Source organism: Xenopus tropicalis, chromosome 5, assembly GCF_000004195.4.
Source record: "Xenopus tropicalis strain Nigerian chromosome 5, UCB_Xtro_10.0, whole genome shotgun sequence".
Classification (NCBI taxonomy): domain Eukaryota; kingdom Metazoa; phylum Chordata; class Amphibia; order Anura; family Pipidae; genus Xenopus; species Xenopus tropicalis.
Genome location: NC_030681.2, coordinates 53,016,538 through 53,026,538, shown reverse-complemented (window position 1 = coordinate 53,026,538; position 10,001 = coordinate 53,016,538).

The window sequence follows — 10,001 nt, the reverse complement described above, 5'->3', positions numbered from 1 at the left end:
TTATACCACACTCAACATTTTAAAACAGTAAAGAGGGACAAAATTAATTGTCAAGCTTAAAATCAGGAAAAAAAACAAACTATAGTTTTAAATTCCATAAAATTCTCTTTATCTTCTCTTAAAAGTTTTCCTATGCTTTAGCAGTACTCTTTCTATCTTCCCCTCAGGAAGACAGAAAGACAAGTCAGGACCCTGTGCAGTCAGTGGCAATCCTGGGGCTGCTGTCGCCTAAGGCTCTAGATGCTGCCTCTCTCTCCCATTCTGCACTTACAATTTTAGCATCGGAGCAGGTCTAGAGGGGGCCAGTGTAGAGAGCGCTATTGTGCTCTCTGCACTAGTAGAGCTAAATTTTCATTTTAAAAAACAAAAATTCACCTCTTAAAGTTACCGGAGATGGCTTTTTGCCACCCCTGGTAACTAGCTGGTCCCTGCTGCCCAAGGTCTCATGGCATGAGTGCCGCTGTGTGCAGTTCTGAAGCTCTTGTTGCCAGGTTCTGTTTACAGTAAATAGGCACCAACCCAGGGAAAACAAAGCAACACCACAGTGTCATCGTGTTTGTTTTTCCCAGGAGTCCTGTGTATGTATAGTTATAGCAGGAAAATGTTTTAATTTAAATCTAAATCCTGCGAAACTGGTGGTGCTGCATTAGTTTTCTCTCCAGGTCGGTGCATTTTTTTTTAAAGGAGCACTGCCTGAGGAAAGAAAAAACATCTGAGAATTTCTTTTTTATTTACGTTCACTTGAAAGTCTTTTTGTCCTTTAGCAGTCCTCTTCATTTTTTCATCTTTCAAGGCAAGACGTGGCGCACTGCAAATCTCTGCCGGAAACCCTGATGCTCTCGCTGGCAGATTCTGTCTGCAATAAATCAGAAAAAGAGCAAATGAAAGGGGTAGTTCACTTTTAAGTTCAGTTTATTATAGAACAGTTTATTTATAACAATTTTTTTCTGTTTAAGATCTGTTTACCTTTGTTTAAAAGTCTTCTTGTCCTTTAGGAGTTAATGTCACTTTGGTAAAAAAAGAAAAAAGAGCAAAAAAATAAACTGTGTACATCTACATCTATATATATATATACATAACATACCTCGGGTGCTCGGTAAAGGGTTCCAATAGTATAAAAAAGACCAGCAACTCCGGGATTTCTTGTGAAAAATCAAAACATGTATTCAAAGTAGCATAAACAGCCGACGTAACGTTTCGGTCCCCATCGGGACCTTTCTCAGGGCATCCATGCCTTGTAACACACATCTTTAAATCACCAAAAACCAGTAAATCAATAGGAAGTGACATCACAGTGTGCTGCCATAAAGTGGCTGAAGCCATAAAGCAAGTGAAAGTGCTGAAAAGTGCTGTAAAGTGTTCAGTGCTAGGCAACATCAGCCTAATAAAGTGTTAAGCAGCATTAACATAATAAAGTGACTTAGTGAAGAAACGTTACGTCGGCAGTTTATGCTACTTTGAATACATGCTTTGATTTTTCACAAGAAATCCCGGAGTTGCTGGTCTTTTTCAGCTCAGTTCCCTGGGCCCTTTATGTATGAATCGATTAGATAAACATTGGCGTTGAAATAATCATGACACAACATACTTTGAGTACATAAAATCTTTTTATTTTAAATCTTTTTCTTTTTATTCTTGTAAATGAGTTTATTTTCATTTATGTAAATAATGTCCATATACTTTTGCACAAAAGGAAAAGGTATCGGGTTGTTTACACTGTAATGTATACGTCATGTGTCCACGTCACTATGTAGTTTCCCGCCACACTGTGTATTTAAGTTCTGTTTGGTTTGCTTACGTGTAACTTTGAGAAAGGCTACTGCTGTAGCCGAAACGTCAGTTTCTTGCTTTGCACCCAAATAAAATCTATATTTTTTCTATAAGTCCTGTGTGATGCGATCCATTTTCACCTACTGTCTACGCTAATGAGGACTGCACCCAGGCAATCGGTAACCATCTATTTCGTGAGTGCTGTACATTTTGAACTGTATATATATATATATATATATCAGACTCTAACTTCCTGTAGGCTGACAGAGCGAAGACCATCCAATCAACAGGCATTATATGATGCTGTCACTTATGCTGCAAGTCACAAAGTTCAGCCAATCAGCAAGCAGTACATTACTTGTGTCACAGCCACCTGCAGTCACAAGCAAACTGTACTCTTTCCATAGGGGAAACTGCTGTATTAAAACTCCTAAAAATATATTCTATTCGTACTATAGATTTATTTTAGCCCTTTTTACCTCAGAGTGAAGGCACACAATAACATATGTATAAAAAAGTAACTGTTCTCTGTAATATATACATTTGCATATAATTTAAACAGTAAAAAAATATAGGAAACTCCATTGTACAGCACATGCGCCAACATATTTTGCAGTGATGTACAATATTGAAGATTGTATAAATCAATTATTTTAATTACATACAAGTACTGACTGAACCAAGAGGAGCATGCCCCTGCTCATTAGGGCTTAGAGGAGACAGGAGTAAGTCAACATGTGTGCATAAAAGAAAAATTCTGAAAGATGATAGAAATGTAGGGGAAAGTATGCTGAAGAATGTAAAGGAATGTGTGGGAAAATATGCAGAGGATTAAAAATGAGGCTTGAAGGGGAATATACACTGAGGTAGTAGAGATTATACAAATACATTTGTGAAAATTAAACATGAAGGGCTGGATGTAGAAAACATTGTACAATGCCTCTCTGATTCCTAGACTCAGGTCATAGTATTATCTAAATCTCAAGTTATCAAAATCTCCTCTCATAAACACATTCCATTCTCCACTGCAAAGTTTCTCTCATGTTTATGCCTCACTAGGGAGCTAAGTTTGACTCCAGCCAGAGCACTATCTGCACCCTAGATTATCAGGTATGATGATCAGATAAAGAATAATTACTAATTATTTCCAGTGAGCTCAGATCTCATTCATACACTTCAATTTCATTGTGTAACCCTTCTTTGTTAATTCATTGTAAATTTCTTTGAAAAGAAAGGTCATATGTTAGTACCGCAGAAGGCTAAGAGATCATGTTGAAACAAGTGTTGGTTCACAAGTTCAACACTTTAGTATATTATATAATATCCTATTCCTAGAGAAACTTTGCAATTGGTCTTGATTATTTATTTGTTATAGTTTTTTAATTATTTGCCTTTCTCTTCTGCCTCTTTCCAGCTTTCAAACAGGGGTCACTGACCCCGGCAGCACTATTGCTCTGTGAGGCTACAATTTTATTATTATTGTTACTTTTTGTTTCATATCTTTCTATTCAGTCACTTTCCTATTCATATTCCAGTCTCTCATTAAAACCATTGCCTGGTTTCTAAGGTAAACAAAACCATAGCAGTCAGAGAGCTGCTAAAAAACCAAACTGTGGAGATGCTTAACAAAAAGCTAAATAACTGAAAAACCACAAAAAATAAAAATGAAAACCAGTTGCAAATTGTCTCAGAATATTATTGCCAATATTACACTAAAAGTTAATTAAAGTTAAATACCCCTTTAAAGGAAAAGGAAAGGCTAAGTCAAATTGCCAAAGTGTTAGGCACCCCCCAGTGACTTTAATCGCTAAACTTTTACCCTGGGCTGATGCTCTAGTGAGACGAAAACAGCACCAGCCTGGGGTACCAGGTACAGGGTACAGTAGAGTAAAAAGCCGAATTTTAACAAAAAAGTCAGCTGCACATGTGCCGGCCTGGGATTCAAAATACAGAAAAAAGAAGGAAGAGGAGACACTCGCAGCTACCCTGGGCTGGTGCTGTTTTCTCCTAACAGGAGCACCAGCCCGGGGTAAAAGGTAAGCGATTAAAATTACTGGGGTGTCCCTTACTTTTGGCACCACCCAGTGATTTTTACCTTTCCTTCTCTTTTAAGTAGTTCAGCAAATTGCAAACTTGTTTAGGTAACATTGCTCAGAGAGGGGTTTTCCTCATTTTCATATCTTCCTCTTCAGTAGAAGATGTCTACACTGGCGCCACACTGTAAAATCATGCTTTTGAACTTGACTGGGAAGTTAGAAACTACTAAAGGCATTAAAAGAAAAGGCCCTTCCATTAACCCTCCTACCCACAGGTAAAAAATCATATCCGGAAAATACAACTACCTTTAAGATAATATTGCCATACCTCCCAACATTTGAAAAATGAAAAGAGGGACAAAAAGATTTGGCGCGTGCAGCGCAGCAATTTTTTTTACCACGCCCACTTTAGTGGCCACACCCCAATTACCACACACCATTGTTTTTTCAAAAAATACTCCTTTTATATAGTTGAAATGGCGGCATCAGATGCAAAATGTGCTATACCCTGATACTGTACTACCTAAGGAAACAATATAGCAACTCCTACATATAAAATACAAATATAGAAAGAAGGCAGTCAGTTATAAGTGAGTTATAACTATGTACCAGCTTTGCCTCCCCATACACAGTGCCCCCAATGGCCCAATAGTCAGTACCCCCATACACAGTGCCCCCAATGGCCCAATAGACAGTATCCCCCATACACAGTGACCCCTATGGCCCAATAGACAGTGCCCCCATACACAGTGCCCCCATAGACAGTACCCCCCATACACAGTGCCCCCATAGACAGTACCCCCATACACAGTAACCCCCATAGAAAGGGCCCCCAATTGACCCCATAGACAGTAGCCCCCATACACAGTGCCCCCATAGAAAGTATAAGACTTTAAAATGCTTTAAAGGAGAACTAAAGCTTAACTAAAGAAGTAGGCTAGAAGTGTTGTACAGGTATGGGACCTGTTATCCAGAATGCTCTGGTCCTGCGGTTTTCCGGATAAGGGGTCTTTCTGTAATTTGGATCTCCATAACTTAAGTCTGCTAAAAATCATTTAAATATTGAATAAACACAGTAGGCTTGTTTTGCCTCCAATAAGGATTAATTATATCTCAGTTGGGATCAAGTACAAGGTACAGTTTTATTATTATAGAGAAAAAGAAAACCATTTTTAAAAATGTGAATTATTTGATTACAATGGAGTCTATGGGAGATGGACTTTCCATAATTCGGACCTTTCGGGATAATTGGTTTCTGGATAAGGGGTCCCATACCTGTACATTATGTTTTGGGCTTCTATACCACCCCAAGGCAACCACAGCCCTTTAGCAGAGAAGATCTTTGGCCTCAAAGATGCCCCAGTAGCCCCCCATCTTCTTTTCTGCTGACACCCTGCACATGCTCTGTGCTGCTGTAAGTTACTGAGCATAGGGATCTACATATAATATAATATACAAAATATTATTGTCACAATATATGGCAGATTAGTAATTTATTCAGATTCACAGGTGCAATTAGTATTAGAATTTAATAATCAGCCCTGAAGCATCAGCTTATATGACAGACAAACCTCGTTTTTTGCTTGATAATTTGCGAAGACCCCTAAGCTTAGCTTCTCAACAGCTGCTCAGAGCCCACTGAGTATAGGAGTGTCACTGACACTTTTTAACATGGGGAGCTCCTGTGACAAATGTAAATACCTGGATCATTGCTGCTACTGAGATGCTGAAACTTTATGATAGTGCAGTAAGTTAAGTATATAAAGTATGGCATTCTTAGCCATACTCATTTTTTAGGGTTTAGTTCTCCTTTAAACAAAAAGCTTTTTTGCTTTACTGTGTATGCTTCGGCCCGGGGTCATTGAAGAAGAGATGGAAGAAGATGATTCATCTGTGGAGCTCGATAAGAAGTACCATGGGCCAGTACAGTTTTCCACAGAAACACAGGCCGCGGGTATCTGATAGGTGATAATAATCACTGGAGCTTTGGAATAATCACAAGACTTTGGTAACAGAAATCAGGGGATACTGAAAGGGCCAATGTGATGTTATTTTCACACAAGTTAATAACAGCATCTTTAGAAAAAAAAAAACAGCTCTGAGATGGAAATTGTCCTGTTTCACTCTGTATGCCATTGCCCTAAGGTCCGCTTACTAACAAAAGTGCTAAATTTTACCAGTGCAGTTACTTAAAGCAACTAATCAGAAATTAGTTTTGAGATATGGAAACACATTTAGAACTGTGATATACTCTAATGAAACAGCACCCTCCAGTGAATACATTATTATAGTTTTGGCAAGCAATGCTGTTTGAAATAAGCATCTGTCAGACATGGGAGTTCCCTTGTTTTGTACAAGAAGAGAAGCCATACAAAATATTATGGTTATATAAATCCTTTCTTAGACGGTGAAATATCCTTTTAATTTCCTACAGCTATAACTCAGTTTCCACATACTATAAACTTTTATTACAGTACACGTAATTAGTATAATGTACAGACCTAGCCTAATCAGAATGAACATTTGGACTTATTATTAAAAATCTCAAAATAGGATATAAAAAGGTATAAGTAAATCCCTTCTGAGAAAGATGTCAGACGGTGGATTCGCAATCGCATTATCTGAATGCAAGCACAAATTATGTTATGCAGAGCAATTATAAAAATTAAATACAAGAAAACTCATGGTAAAGAAAACAGTGACTAAAAGGAAGAAAGGAGTGACTTTAGAGCAGTTTTTTTTTATTTTCGGGTGGGCACTTGTGTAGCTGTTGCAATATAAACGCCAGGAACTAACTTGCTACCACATTAAACCAGAAAAGAGATTTTGGAAGAGTTTGTTTGTTAGAATTGCAAAGTTGAAATAAGAAGGCTACGGTGCTGTGGATTACACATTACTCCAAATTACATCTCAACTATAACACAGTGAGTTTGATTTGTTATTTATATCTAGATATATCTGTGTGTGTGTGTGCATATATGTATATATAGATATACATATACATCATATAGATTAACGGGACAGCACTCACAGGCCAGACCTGTTGCTGCAGTTGCAGGCCAGTGCTGCATTGTTGTACCTTTGATTGCATTCTACTTCTTTTACTATAACCTAGATTGTAACCACATTGTGGTGATATATATATATATATATATATATATATTTTATATATATATTATATATATATATATATATATATATATATATATATATATATATATATATAAAACTGAGGATTCAGGATGAGGGGTGGAAAGATTTGTGAGAAGTGATCCATTTCTTTAAATAATGATGAATATTAGCAGTGTTGCACAAGTCGCCACGAATATCAGCATAATTTAGTCCAAACAAGGACTTAGCCCCTAGTAAGTATCCTTACAGTATAAATTATTTAGCCCTTTGTACTAACCTCTTGTATATGTCATGACTGTATTATGTGCTGGGTTTCCATTTTTTTATTTTGCTCCATGGAAATATAGTATGTTTTCATGTTTACAGCCATAAAGTATGCAAAATCCTTGCCTACTTGCCCCAGCAAACCCCACAGGGCATAAGGTATTCAACTAGCACAGTCTTTCCCTGCAGAAGACATTAGCTTTCCCTTCCCTTAAATTAATAATGGATTGTTAGTGCCACATACTTGTGTTGGACGGTAAGTGTCACTAATGAAGACAGTGTTCCTGAGCAATACCGCCTATTGGAATAAGTGTGTGCCATGGACAGCAGGACAGATTTACTATAAATGCTAAAATGCACCAGTACAGTTGCCAATAGCAACCAATTTTACTTTTATGTTCTAACTTTGTAATAATATCAGCCAGCCAGCATCTCATATGCAAATGAGAATTTTTAAATATCCAATTATATTATTGATGTATATATGTGAGAAGAATAACTGTTAATGGCAAAACAGCAAAGAACAACTAATTGTTCAGTGGCTAATAGAATTAGTAAGCCCTTGCTTGTCAATTGTCAATTTTGTTTGCCAAAGTATGTCAATGTACCCAATGTAAAATACATGTAATTCCTCTCTAAAATTAAGGTACTGATATCCCAGCATTCTAAGAAATATTTGCTAAGATATCATACTAGGATTTATTCATAGTTTCTAGGCATAGTGCTAGGCACAAACATGCAGATGCTATATTTATTGCCCTTGCATTTGACTGTTTTTACTTGTGTACCATTTGCCAATAGTCCACTACCTCTTTTGGTGCATCAGACACAGTGCACACTTGTGCTTTTGTCTGGGCATTTTTTTAATGTGGCACTTGAATCACATGCAACTGATAATGAGTAAGTGTATGCCCTGTCCTGTCTGCATCCATTTGCCTTTTCCCATTTCTGTGTCATTTGTAAACCAGTGCTAATCTTTGTTCTTCTGGTAAAAACAGCAAAATTCTGCTGTGTGGCTCCAAATATTTTTCTTACAAATATACAGAAAAATCGACCAAAATAGCTTATATTTTGACCATAGTGTTTAATTGCAGGAATTTTAATCACTACATGTTTCACCCACAACAGCCTTCCTCTGGTATAGATCACATGCACTTGAGTAATGCCAGTTTGGCCAAAACATGTAGTGCTATTTATTATAGTGTATAAGTCAATATGTTGCCCAAAGCAACCATTCAGCAATTAGATTTGAATGGTCACCTACAAGTTAGAAAACAAAAGTAAAGATTTGATTGGTTAACACTGAATATATATTGAGGTAAGCTGCATTTATCTGACTTCCCTTCCTCGCCTCTCCTCCTCTATCTCTTCTTCCTCCTTTCTCTGTCCCTTCCTCTTCGGTTTAATACTAACCTGTTGTTTAAATGAAAAAGTCAAAAAACGAAAGCATTAAAAAAGATCTCATTGTTTGCTATGAGCAAGATCACCGGTGATGTTGGCTTACACACTATTTATTTAAACAAGCCTTCAAGTATGCCAGCATATAAAGCTACTAAAAATGTTGTGGGTTACTAAAATCAAGGTGGAACCCTTATTAAACATAGCATAGATGGGTAGTAAAGAAGCAAAAGTATATATTTGGTAGAGCTTGTCTGTCCATTTAGTCATGTGTCTGTGAGAAAGGCATTTATTATACATTAAAAGTAGGCAAATCATTTTTAGTAATGTTTTTAAAGGCTTTGTGTTTTTTTGACAAATTTCAAATTAGGCTGAATAGCTTTCTGTAGATCTCAGTATATTTTCAAGCTAAATTTAACTGAAGTGGTTAGGTGGCCATGCATTGGGGCTAAGCACATTGTTCAAATCTGAGGAAATAGAAAACAGAACAAATGTGTCTCGCCTACAGTCCTGAATAATGCCTGTATCTGCCCAAGGACCAACTCTTTGTCAGGCTTGCTGCCAAAACGATGACTTAAAGATTTAATGGTGTTAATATATAGAACGGAAACAATATCACTAGCAAGAAATTACTGATATTCAGCAGCAATGTGAGAGGGTTATATACGGACATTTATGATGCTACGCAGGAAAACATAATAAGATAAACTGATTGCAGGATGTCTTCATGGCCTGCCAAAGAATAACATGTGCATGATCTGGTGGCCAGTAGTAACTATAAGTTTGCCTATAAATAAATAATTGCTTACACCACATATTTTATAAGGGGTATAAAATGAAAAAATTGGACTCACACTCTCAAAAGAACATGTCCAGAAATAGACTTGTGCCTTTTAGGCCTGCAAAGCACTTCATCTCATCTTCATCACACAAATCCTAAAACATAATTTTTTTTATATACTTGGCCTAATATGTTGAAGTTTTTTAAAAAGATAAGCCTAATTTTTCTTTTTCGCTCCCCTCAGCTAAAAGTAGGGGGCTTGGCACTCAACGTATACACTGGTGAGCTTTTTCTACTATTTTGTATATATTTGGTATTACATAATGAGTATAATTTTGGAAACCCTGAAAAAAAGACAGAAGTGAAAAAATGTTATATATATATTAATGTTATAAAATGTTATATATATATTATATATATTATATATATTGTGGTACAGCAGCATCACTGTACCTCTAAACCACAATAATGGACTGCCGACTAAATATCTACTAGAAATAGTAGCTGATGTTTAGCTGATTTAATAGGTAGGACAAACTATCAAAGTGCTTAAAAATTAAATGTTTATAAATTATCTTTTTTTTCTACAGCAAACAAGAAGAACCATGGAGACTAGAGGA